This window comes from Telmatherina bonti, assembly GCF_933228915.1.
Source record: "Telmatherina bonti genome assembly, chromosome: 17".
Classification (NCBI taxonomy): domain Eukaryota; kingdom Metazoa; phylum Chordata; class Actinopteri; order Atheriniformes; family Telmatherinidae; genus Telmatherina; species Telmatherina bonti.
In genome coordinates this window covers 33042720-33054744 of record NC_136615.1, presented here as the reverse complement: position 1 = coordinate 33054744, position 12025 = coordinate 33042720, and the positions used below count along the sequence as shown (strand labels likewise).

The 12025-nt window shown below is 43.7% G+C and overlaps 1 protein-coding gene across 2 annotated transcripts in view; it reads right to left on the bottom strand.

Annotated features, from left to right (window-relative positions):
- slc38a9 (solute carrier family 38 member 9) overlaps positions 1-7670 on the bottom strand; it is a 39834-nt gene extending 32164 nt beyond the window's left edge. Inside the window, exon 1 of one of the 2 annotated variants that reach the window (XM_079256929.1) lies at positions 7607-7670. The gene's annotated coding sequence lies outside the window, so the exon portion shown is untranslated. Of the gene's footprint in view, positions 1-7228; positions 7362-7606 lie in introns of those variants that run through there. The other variant, XM_079256930.1, reaches the window with a different exon arrangement.
- Between the last annotated feature and the right edge of the window lie 4355 nt (positions 7671-12025).

Genomic DNA, 12025 nt, shown 5'->3' with positions numbered 1-12025 from the left:
ACCTGATGAAGACCTGATCCAGACCTGATGAAGACCAGATCCAGACCTGATGAAGACCTGATAAGGACCTGATGAAGACCTGATAAGGACCTGATGAAGACCAGATCCAGACCTGATGAAGACCTGATAAGGACCTGATGTGACCTGATAAGGACCTGATGTGACCTGATAAGGACCTGATGAAGACCTGATAAGGAGCTGGTGTGACCTGATAAGGACCTGATGAAGACCTGATAAGGACCTGATGAAGACCTGATGTGACCTGATGAAGACCTGATCCAGACCTGATGAAGACCTGATAAGGACCTGATGAAGACCAGATCCAGACCTGATGAAGACCTGATCCAGACCTGATGAAGACCTGATAAGGACCTGATGAAGACCTGATAAGGAGCTGGTGTGACCTGATAAGGACCTGATGTGACCTGATAAGGACCTGATGAAGACCTGATAAGGACCTGATGAAGACCTGATCCAGACCTGATGAAGACCAGATCCAGACCTGATGAAGACCAGATCCAGACCTGATGAAGACCTGATAAGGACCTGATGAAGACCTGATAAGGACCTGATGAAGACCAGATCCAGACCTGATGAAGACCTGATAAGGACCTGATGTGACCTGATCCAGACCTGATGTGACCTGATAAGGACCTGATGTGACCTGATCCAGACCTGATGAAGACCTGATAAGGACCTGATGTGACCTGATAAGGACCTGATGTGACCTGATAAGGACCTGATGAAGACCTGATAAGGAGCTGATGAAGACCTGATAAGGAGCTGATGAAGACCTGATGTGACCTGATAAGGACCTGATGAAGACCTGATCCAGACCTGATGAAGACCTGATAAGGACCTGATGAAGACCTGATAAGGAGCTGATGAAGACCTGATAAGGACCTGATGAAGACCTGATAAGGACCTGATAAGGAGCTGATGAAGACCTGATGTGACCTGATGAAGACCTGATCCAGACCTGATGAAGACCTGATAAGGACCTGATGAAGACCTGATAAGGACCTGATGAAGACCAGATAAGGACCTGATGTGACCTGATAAGGACCTGATGTGACCTGATCCAGACCTGATGTGACCTGATAAGGACCTGATGAAGACCTGATAAGGACCTGATGAAGACCTGATCCAGACCTGATGAAGACCTGATCCAGACCTGATGAAGACCTGATAAGGAGCTGGTGTGACCTGATAAGGACCTGATGTGACCTGATAAGGACCTGATGAAGACCTGATAAGGACCTGATGTGACCTGATAAGGACCTGATGAAGACCTGATAAGGACCTGATGAAGACCTGATCCAGACCTGATGAAGACCTGATAAGGACCTGATGAAGACCAGATCCAGACCTGATGAAGACCTGATAAGGACCTGATGTGACCTGATAAGGACCTGATGTGACCTGATCCACACCTGATGTGACCTGATAAGGACCTGATGAAGACCTGATAAGGACCTGATGAAGACCTGATCCAGACCTGATGAAGACCTGATAAGGACCTGATGTGACCTGATAAGGACCTGATGAAGACCTGATAAGGAGCTGGTGTGACCTGATAAGGACCTGATGAAGACCTGATAAGGACCTGATGAAGACCTGATAAGGACCTGATGTGACCTGATAAGGACCTGATGAAGACCTGATAAGGACCTGATGAAGACCTGATAAGGACCTGATGTGACCTGATAAGGACTTGATGTGACCTGATAAGGACCTGATGAAGACCTGATAAGGAGCTGATGTGACCTGATAAGGACCTGATGTGACCTGATAAGGACCTGATGAAGACCTGATAAGGACTTGATGTGACCTGATAAGGACCTGATGAAGACCTGATAAGGACCTGATGAAGACCTGATAAGGACCTGATGAAGACCTGATAAGGACCTGATGTGACCTGATAAGGACCTGATGAAGACCTGATCCAGACCTGATGAGGAGCTGGTGTGACCTGATAAGGACCTGATGTGACCTGATAAGGACCTGATGAAGACCTGATAAGGACCTGATCCAGACCGGATGTGACCTGATAAGGACCTGATGAAGACCTGATAAGGACCTGATGTGACCTGATAAGGACCTGATGTGACCTGATAAGGACCTGATGTGACCTGATAAGGACCTGATGAAGACCTGATAAGGACCTGATGAAGACCTGATAAGGACCTGATGTGACCTGATCCAGACCTGATGTGACCTGATAAGGACCTGATGAAGACCTGATCCAGACCTGATGAAGACCTGATAAGGACCTGATGTGACCTGATAAGGACCTGATGTGACCTGATAAGGACCAGATGTGACCTGATAAGGACCTGATGAAGACCTGATAAGGACCTGATGAAGACCTGATAAGGAGCTGATGAAGACCTGATGTGACCTGATGTGACCTGATAAGGACCTGATGAAGACCTGATCCAGACCTGATGAAGACCTGATAAGGACCTGATGAAGACCTGATAAGGAGCTGATGAAGACCTGATAAGGACCTGATGAAGACCTGATAAGGACCTGATAAGGAGCTGATGAAGACCTGATGTGACCTGATGAAGACCTGATCCAGACCTGATGAAGACCTGATAAGGACCTGATGAAGACCAGATAAGGACCTGATGTGACCTGATAAGGACCTGATGTGACCTGATCCAGACCTGATGTGACCTGATAAGGACCTGATGAAGACCTGATAAGGACCTGATGAAGACCTGATCCAGACCTGATGAAGACCTGATCCAGACCTGATGAAGACCTGATAAGGAGCTGGTGTGACCTGATAAGGACCTGATGTGACCTGATAAGGACCTGATGAAGACCTGATAAGGACCTGATGTGACCTGATAAGGACCTGATGAAGACCCGATAAGGACCTGATGAAGACCTGATCCAGACCTGATGAAGACCAGATCCAGACCTGATGAAGACCTGATAAGGACCTGATGAAGACCAGATCCAGACCTGATGAAGACCTGATAAGGACCTGATGTGACCTGATAAGGACCTGATGTGACCTGATCCACACCTGATGTGACCTGATAAGGACCTGATGAAGACCTGATCCAGACCTGATGAAGACCTGATAAGGACCTGATGTGACCTGATAAGGACCTGATGTGACCTGATAAGGACCTGATGAAGACCTGATAAGGACCTGATCCAGACCTGATAAGGACCTGATGAAGACCTGATAAGGACCTGATGAAGACCTGATAAGGAGCTGATGAAGACCTGATAAGGACCTGATGAAGACCTGATAAGGACCTGATGAAGACCAGATCCAGACCTGATGAAGACCTGATAAGGACCTGATGTGACCTGATCCAGACCTGATGTGACCTGATAAGGACCTGATGAAGACCTGATCCAGACCTGATGAAGACCTGATAAGGACCTGATGAAGACCTGATAAGGACCTGATGTGACCTGATCCAGACCTGATGTGACCTGATAAGGACCTGATGAAGACCTGATAAGGACCTGATGAAGACCTGATAAGGAGCTGGTGTGACCTGATAAGGACCTGATGAAGACCTGATAAGGAGCTGATGAAGACCTGATAAGGACCTGATGTGACCTGATAAGGACCTGATGAAGACCTGATAAGGACCTGATGAAGACCTGATAAGGACCTGATGTGACCTGATAAGGACCTGATGAAGACCTGATAAGGACCTGATGTGACCTGATAAGGACCTGATGTGACCTGATAAGGACCTGATGAAGACCTGATAAGGACCTGATGAAGACCTGATAAGGACCTGATGTGACCTGATAAGGACCTGATGAAGACCTGATAAGGACCTGATGAAGACCTGATAAGGACCTGATGTGACCTGATAAGGACCTGATGAAGACCTGATCCAGACCTGATGAGGAGCTGGTGTGACCTGATAAGGACCTGATGTGACCTGATAAGGACCTGATGAAGACCTGATAAGGACCTGATCCAGACCGGATGTGACCTGATAAGGACCTGATGAAGACCTGATAAGGACCTGATAAGGACCTGATGTGACCTGATAAGGACCTGATGTGACCTGATAAGGACCTGATGAAGACCTGATAAGGACCTGATGAAGACCTGATAAGGACCTGATGTGACCTGATAAGGACCTGATGAAGACCTGATAAGGACCTGATGAAGACCTGATAAGGACCTGATGAAGACCTGATAAGGACCTGATGTGACCTGATAAGGACCTGATGAAGACCTGATAAGGACCTGATGTGACCTGATAAGGACCTGATGTGACCTGATAAGGACCTGATGAAGACCTGATAAGGACCTGATCCAGACCTGATAAGGAGCTGATGAAGACCTGATAAGGAGCTGATGAAGACCTGATAAGGACCTGATGAAGACCTGATAAGGACCTGATGAAGACCAGATCCAGACCTGATGAAGACCAGATCCAGACCTGATGAAGACCTGATAAGGACCTGATGTGACCTGATAAGGACCTGATGTGACCTGATCCAGACCTGATGTGACCTGATAAGGACCTGATGAAGACCTGATAAGGACCTGATGAAGACCTGATAAGGACCTGATGAAGACCTGATAAGGACCTGATGTGACCTGATCCAGACCTGATGTGACCTGATAAGGACCTGATGAAGACCTGATAAGGACCTGATGAAGACCTGATAAGGAGCTGGTGTGACCTGATAAGGACCTGATGAAGACCTGATAAGGAGCTGATGAAGACCTGATAAGGACCTGATGTGACCTGATAAGGACCTGAAGACCTGATAAGGACCTGATGAAGACCTGATAAGGACCTGATCCAGACCTGATGTGACCTGATAAGGACCTGATGTGACCTGATAAGGACCTGATGTGACCTGATAAGGACCTGATGAAGACCTGATAAGGACCTGATGAAGACCTGATAAGGACCTGTTGTGACCTGATAAGGACCTGATGTGACCTGATAAGGACCTGATGAAGACCTGATAAGGACCTGATGTGACCTGATAAGGACCTGATGTGACCTGATAAGGACCTGATGAAGACCTGATAAGGACCTGATGAAGACCTGATAAGGAGCTGGTGTGACCTGATAAGGACCTGATGTGACCTGATAAGGACCTGATGAAGACCTGATAAGGACCTGATGAAGACCTGATAAGGACCTGATCCAGACCTGATGTGACCTGATAAGGACCTGATGAAGACCTGATAAGGACCTGATGTGACCTGATAAGGACCTGATGTGACCTGATAAGGACCTGATGAAGACCTGATAAGGACCTGATGAAGACCTGATAAGGACCTGATGTGACCTGATAAGGACCTGATGAAGACCTGATAAGGACCTGATGTGACCTGATAAGGACCTGATGTGACCTGATAAGGACCTGATGAAGACCTGATAAGGACCTGATGTGACCTGATAAGGACCTGATGAAGACCTGATAAGGACCTGATGAAGACCTGATAAGGAGCTGGTGTGACCTGATAAGGACCTGATGTGACCTGATAAGGACCTGATCCAGACCTGATGTGACCTGATAAGGACCTGATGAAGACCTGATAAGGACCTGATGTGACCTGATAAGGACCTGATGTGACCTGATAAGGACCTGATGAAGACCTGATAAGGACCTGATGAAGACCTGATAAGGACCTGATGTGACCTGATAAGGACCTGATGAAGACCTGATAAGGACCTGATGTGACCTGATAAGGACCTGATGTGACCTGATAAGGACCTGATGAAGACCTGATAAGGACCTGATGTGACCTGATAAGGACCTGATGAAGACCTGATAAGGACCTGATGAAGACCTGATAAGGAGCTGGTGTGACCTGATAAGGACCTGATGAAGACCTGATAAGGACCTGATGAAGACCTGATAAGGACCTGATGAAGACCTGATAAGGACCTGATCCAGACCTGATGTGACCTGATAAGGACCTGATGTGACCTGATAAGGACCTGATGTGACCTGATAAGGACCTGATGAAGACCTGATAAGGACCTGATGAAGACCTGATAAGGAGCTGATGTGACCTGATAAGGACCTGATGTGACCTGATAAGGACCTGATGAAGACCTGATAAGGAGCTGATGTGACCTGATAAGGAGCTGATGTGACCTGATAAGGACCTGATGTGACCTGATAAGGACCTGATGTGACCTGATAAGGAGCTGATGTGACCTGATAAGGACCTGATGTGACCTGATAAGGACCTGATGAAGACCTGATAAGGACCTGATGAAGACCTGATAAGGACCTGATGTGACCTGATAAGGACCTGATGAAGACCTGATAAGGACCTGATGAAGACCTGATAAGGACCTGATGTGACCTGATAAGGACCTGATGTGACCTGATAAGGACCTGATGAAGACCTGATAAGGACCTGATGAAGACCTGATAAGGAGCTGATGTGACCTGATAAGGACCTGATGTGACCTGATAAGGACCTGATGTGACCTGACGCAGACATAAACAGACTGAAAGACATTCTGGTGCTGAATATGAACATTTCTACCTGCAGGCATGAAATCAGGATCATCAGACAGTTTAGAAAACAGAAACAATTCCACATAAAGAAGCTCTGACAGATGATTTATGCTCCATGATTTTAGGCTCAGACTGATGGATTATCCCACTCCTAGCTGGTACTTACCTTTTCTGACCTTCTTTAAAAACTGGGAATATTTACTAACTTATATAAAAGTACACAAACATCTTCTGTTCCGGACTGATTCATGTTTGATCAAAGAAATTAGGATATATTTTTATTTAATTAATTAAACATTCATATGATGATCAGAAAGTTTGTTTATTGTCATCTTTTGTTATTATTTACTATTGCTGCAATTAATAATGATAACTATTTGGTTATAAGAGTTAGTAGTAGTACTTTTCTTGAATACCTTTTTTAAATCTTATTTGAATATTCTCCATTTATTTTATTATATTTACTCGACTTATAATCATAATTAGCACAAGTTTTGTAGCAGTTTCTTTCAGTATTCTATTTGTATATAAAATTTCCATTTATTTCAGCTCTAAATTTAATAACCGTAACAAATTTGACCATAATTAGTACAGGTTTCTTTTACTACTATTATTCCATGAATTCATTATAATGATAATCAGTAGCAGTAATTATAGTTGTTTGTATATTTCCTTTTTTTCCCCTTAAACCCTGTTATCTGTCTTAAGGTTGCTTTTATAGATCTTCTTGCCGTACCTGTCACAAGATCTGGCAACCAACAGGTCCAACCTGGCAACACGTGACGCCCAGAGAGGGAAGATATCGATAAGCTGGAGCAGAAATCTGGAACCTTCTTATCTGCTTATCAAACCTTATTAAACCAGATTATTTCAGAGTCTGGCGCTCGTGCTGATGCTTTGCTTCATCTCGTGCAGGTTAACGTGAAAACATCCGTCTGAAAACCCCCCCAGCTGATCGATCATTGCCGTAAACGTCAACTTTACCGTCGCGACAAACTAATCAACAAGAACCTTGATGCTCGCGCACAGCGTTGATGAAAGCAGCGAGAAAACGTAAAAATTAAAAATAAAGGAGGAAACACGGTGGATGAATGAAAACAGAAGTGTTACTGACCTGAGAGAGGATTTAGAGGAAGTGAAGAAAATGCTGATTTTCTTGTTTTGCTCATGAGTCCAATCAGATCCCCTGCTGCGTTCAAGGACAGCAAGGAAATCAGACAGTCCAAAACCAATGACAACGATCACTTCAGTGAGAAATAAAGATTAATCAATTCGCATTTTATAGCACTCTCCACAGAAGGAATATGGTACAGAAAAAGGAAAGTATTCCTTGTAATTCACGAAATAAAAAAAACATAAAATGGCAAATTTATACATTTTCTATGAGTAGCTGATATTATTCACATCAACACCTACATGATTAATCTAATTTACTGGTATTGTAATTATTTTCCCTTGTATGTTTCAAAACGGAAGTCGTAAGCATAAATTCTGACGTGTGTGTGTGTGTGTGTGTGTGTGTGTGTGTGTGTGTGTGTCTTTTCCAGCATTTAGTCAAATCAAATCAAATCAAACTTTACTTGTATAGCACTTTTCGTGCTTAAAAACAATACAAAGTGTTTTACATTATAAAACAATTTACATCAATATAGATAAAAGACTAACACACATAGACATCCACTTTCACCCACCCACAACCACCCTCACCCATGACCTATTAGCCCTATGACAGTTAAAAGAAGATGAATGGCCAGGTGCATTTGTACCAGATGTGCACCAGATAAGGAAAACCATATTCTCAGGGAGCCTCTACACAAAGGGCTACCCCCAACCAAGACCACCCAGGCCATCACCATGGGGGGCGTGCAGAATGATGGTCTGGATGCTGTTTTCTGCTAAATTTACTTTGCCAAGGGAAGCTTTATAAATATAATGATCCCCTTGATATTCTGAATTTTTTATTTCTCTATTTATTTTGCGTTATTGTTTGCATTGTAGGGACAGAAGAGAGACAGAAAGAGAAAGAAAATAAAACACCTCATAGGGAAAGAGATAAAGGGGGGGGGGGGAACAAAACAAAAAAGTTCCGACTTTTGAAGTGCAGTGAACGCAGCACTACTTCTTTGCCTTCCTCTTCAGGCTGATGAACTACAGATGAGATGTCGCCCCCTGCAGGCGGAGAGTTGTCATCACTACCTCAGTCTGACAAACCTTTTAATAAAAATTCTTCCACATTTCTGTTCATCTTTCAGTGTTTGTCTTTTAAAATAGTCGAAGAAATCTAATATTTTAAGAAGAAAAAAAAAGAAAAAGCACATGTTCCCCGACTTTGAACATTTAACAGAATAAAGGGGAAAAAAACAACAATAACAAACTTCTGTAGACCTTTTGCCCTGTAAACACCTTCACTGACGCTGCAGCTGAGGATGCACATTGTCACATCTGTTTGGCAAGCGCTTTTGATTTAGAAGACGTAGAGTAGCTACTGGGTACAGTAGGTATTTTTAAAAGGCTTAAGTCTTCTGATAAGCGCAGTAATGTAGGCTGACCGTCCAGCACGCAGGCGTCGAGGCCAGGAGGCTGGGACCTGCGCAGATTTACCCTGAAAAGACACTTTTACTGGCTGTTGTATTTTCTGTGTTTTATTTTGTTTTGTTTTTTTAGATTATGTGTCGATGTGTGACCTACACGTGCAGGCTGTTGGAAAGTTATGAAAATACACAGGGTCGGAGTACAAGTGGACAAGTCCCTGGGCTCAGAGTGTTCCACGGCCCTCCTTCCCCACCGCAACATTGTGAAAATTGTGAATGAAACACTGTGAAATGACGTTTCTAACATCTTTCAGCCACTGGTACCAATAGCAACACATTAGACACTGTGGCGTAACTATCTGGCTTTTATGTACATTTTGTTTCATGTCCAAACTGCTGGTTTTTTCCCCGCTTAATGCCCATTGGATAATCTAGCCTTGGTTGGAAGGGACAAGCAAAGACGATTGTAAATTTTTCAACTTGCTGTTTTCCAATGAAATGGAGGACAATCCATACTAGATGTCCTCCCTCTAATCACACAATGACATTATTAGCAGTAGCTTGGCATCAAATACATGGAGGGCAGCTTGTAACGTATTAGCATCAATAATGAAACAGAATTATGTATTGTTCCGTACCTAATCACCTTACGATACACCCCAACTCATGCTAGATGTTGGCAGTTTCACATTTGTGACTCTCTGTGGCTTCAGTAGTGGTAACAACACACTTAAATCTGGGCTAGGTGAAGTTGGGGAGCTAGCAAGATGTGAAAGTATCTTGGCTCCTCCCTCTCTGGTTTTGCTCCTTGCGTGATCCAACACTTTTTTTCTTACCTCTGCCAAGAAGGTAATGTTTTTACCGACATTTATCTGTTTGTGTTCAAGAAAACTCAAAAAGTTATGGACGGATTTTAATTAAATGTTTACGAGTTGTTGGAAATGTAAAAAGGAAGAACTGATTTAATTTTAGTGTTGATCCGCATCACCGTTTGGATCCAGGAACTTTTTAAAGGCCTTGGCGGAGGTTTGCGCTCTCCATGCTTTTTTATTCGCAGCTTTTTCCACCAACGATTTTCTCTTTCTCGGCTGTTTAGCAGGAGGAGGCAAATAAACCGAGCCGGGTCGGGAAATCCTTCCTGCATTTTCTCAGCCATGTTTTCCTTCCGAGTTTCTTCTTCACTACTTTGTATTTTCATCCTAACACGCTTTTTATAAGCAGGGTGTGGCTATCAGGTATGTGCTGCTGGAGAGGGAGGAGGGGAGCCGGGAGAAGAAGCTTACAAAATATAAGAAATGAACAACTTCAATTTGGTCCGAACAAGTTTTTACAGATTTACAGTAAACTGAGGGGTCTAACTATATTTCTTATTGTTCATGATTACAGAATGTATAGACTACTATCAGGACGAGGAACCACTTCGCCCAGAGGAACATGTCTCTGAAAAAGACTACCTACCCCAGCTTTAAACAGCAACAGAGATCCTCTTTGTTGTTTGCATCCATTCAGCAACCCGCTAGATGGGAGTATTTTTCACAGAATGGAGCTTTAAAGACACTCTACAGAATTTTTCCATTTTCCCGTCACAAGCCTCCTATTGACGGCTAATCCTGCATCCTGCCTGACCTGTTAGCTCTCTTTAGCCAGCAGAAGACGATACGATAATTCTTGTCTCTTTCTCTTTTAATCTTCTTGCATTTCTTTGCTGAATCAGCAACGTTGCGTGTTCAGAACAGCCAGTTCCTATCATACCTTGCAGTGAAATGCCCAGTCCGTGGTGTAAACCTTGTGTCGGTTTCTCAGTAGAAATGCACATGATAGACATCACTGTGTCATCGAACAAGTCCAGGACGCGTGGAGATTTAAGGTAAAAAAGTTACATAATGCGTCTTTAAGACGGGTCATCTCGGTGCTATTTATCAGATTTTTCTGATAGAAGTGAAAGTCTGATTATCCAGAAAAACATTTAATGAAAAACAGAAAGAGAACTCGGATCAGTAGAACTGTCCAGGTTCTGTAAAAACCAGAACTGTCTGGAAATTTGCTTCTAATTAACTAAATCTGTGAGATAAAAAGTCCTGGTCCAGTTCCTGTTCCTGTTCCTCTTTCAGTTCCTGTTCCTGGTCCGGGTCTGGGTTCGGGTCCTGGTCCAGGTCCAGGTCCAGGTCCAGTTTTCTGTTCCTCTTTCTGTTCCTGGTCCAGGTCTGGGTTCGGGTTCGGGTTCGAGTCCTGGTCCTGGTCCTGGTCCAGTTCCTGTTCCTGTTCCTGTTTCTGTTCCTGGTCCTGGTTCTGTTTTTGTTCCTGTTCCTGTTCCTGTTTCTGTTTCTATTTCTATTTCTATTTCTGTTTCTGTTTCTGTTCCTGGTCCTGGTTCTGTTCCTGGTCTGGGTTCGGGTCCTGGTCCTGTTTATGTTCCTGGTCCTGGTTCTGTTTTTGTTCCTGTTCCTGTTCCTGTTTCTGTTTCTATTTCTATTTCTGTTTCTGGTCCTGGTCCTGGTTCTGTTCCTGTTCCAGAAAAAAAACTCATTTTTTGTTCCAGGTTGAAACATGAAGAACAAACATTGTGTTTGCTCTTTAAGTGGAACAAACATCCAGATTAAACTGGATTTTTCTGCATCTTTAGGAACGCTGCTGGCTGAGAAAAGCAGGACGCGAACATCATCTCTGTTTTAAATAAAGCGCCTTGCAGGCATTCATTGGGGTCCATAAAAGCACCTTTATTACATAGCACCATTTGTCATAGTTATCCTATTATACTGGCACCCAGTCAAGTACATGCATACACTCTAAACACTTTTTGTTCTCGGTTACCGTTTCCAAATGTCGCATTTTTTCAAACGTTACAAGGCAAGTAATTAATATTCATACAGTACTTTACATGTCGAATATGAACTGAATACAGTACACGTTAAAGAAAGTGCTCAAGTACAGCATTTCCATGTTTCATAAGTCATAGTTAACAGGACGATAGAACACACCAGTGTATCACACGGATCTAAATT